A 1,146-nucleotide genomic window follows, 5' to 3' on the forward strand; every position below is an offset into this window, starting at 1 on the left:
GACAGTGCGTGGGGATTGAGGGCGGAGGGTGGGGTGGGAACTGGGTGGAGGGGAGTTATGGTGGGAAAAAAGAGGAACCAATGTAATAATCTGAACAATAAAGATTGAATTTTAAAAAAAGGGGGAAAAACTAAAAAAAAAATAATAAGCTATATATTTTTTAAAAGGGCAAGTTATTTGAATAGACATTTTATAGGAATGGCCAATAAACACATAAAAAATGGGAAAATTCAATCATCAGTGAAATTAGAGTTAAAAACACAATAAGATACCACTCCACCTTTGCCAGCATAGCAAAGATGAAAATAATTGGAAATAGCCCTAGCTGGGTGGCCCAATTCGTTGAAGTGTAGTCCCATACAACAAAAGGTAGCATATACCAGTCAGGGCACATACCTATGTTGTGGGTTTGATCCCAGTTGGGCACACACAGAAGGCAACAAATCAAAGTTTCTCTCTCACATGGATGTTTCTCTCTCTTCCTAAGAATCAATAGAAACATATCCTCAGATAAGGATTATGTAAAAAAAATTGGATATACCAAGATTTGGAAGGACTTGGAGCAACAAGTACTCTAACATAATAAGGTTGATGAAAATGTAAAATGGTACAACTATGTTTTAATACTGTTTGGAAATTAGAAAGTTAAAAACAAATCTATCATATGACACAGTCATTTTATTTACACAAGAGATATTACATACATTCACAAACAGATTTGTGAAAGAATATTGATTGAAGTTCTATTTACTATAGACAAAGGCTGGGAACAGTCTTAGGTGTCCATCAATAGGTGAATGAATAAATATACTGTGGTATATGCATACAATGAAATAGTACTTATCAATAAAAAGAAGCAAGTTACTAATAAAAAACAATTATAAATCTCAAAAACAGTATGTTGAACAAAATAAGCTTCACATAAATAGCATGTCTATATATATATATAAAAGCCAAGTGACTTGAACCACCAGAACAACTGGAGCAACCAGTTGCTGTGATGCACACTGCAGTGGCCAACTGGCCCAATCGGGCCCTGATTGGCTCCCCCCCAACACTGATTGGGGGCAGGGCTGGCCAGCCAACCTCCTGTGGCCCCCCTGTGGCCAGCCCCACCCCTGATTGGCCTCCCCACCCCGATTGGGG

The sequence above is a fragment of the Myotis brandtii genome, unplaced genomic scaffold (assembly GCF_000412655.1).
Source record: "Myotis brandtii unplaced genomic scaffold, ASM41265v1 scaffold982, whole genome shotgun sequence".
NCBI classification, from domain to species: domain Eukaryota; kingdom Metazoa; phylum Chordata; class Mammalia; order Chiroptera; family Vespertilionidae; genus Myotis; species Myotis brandtii.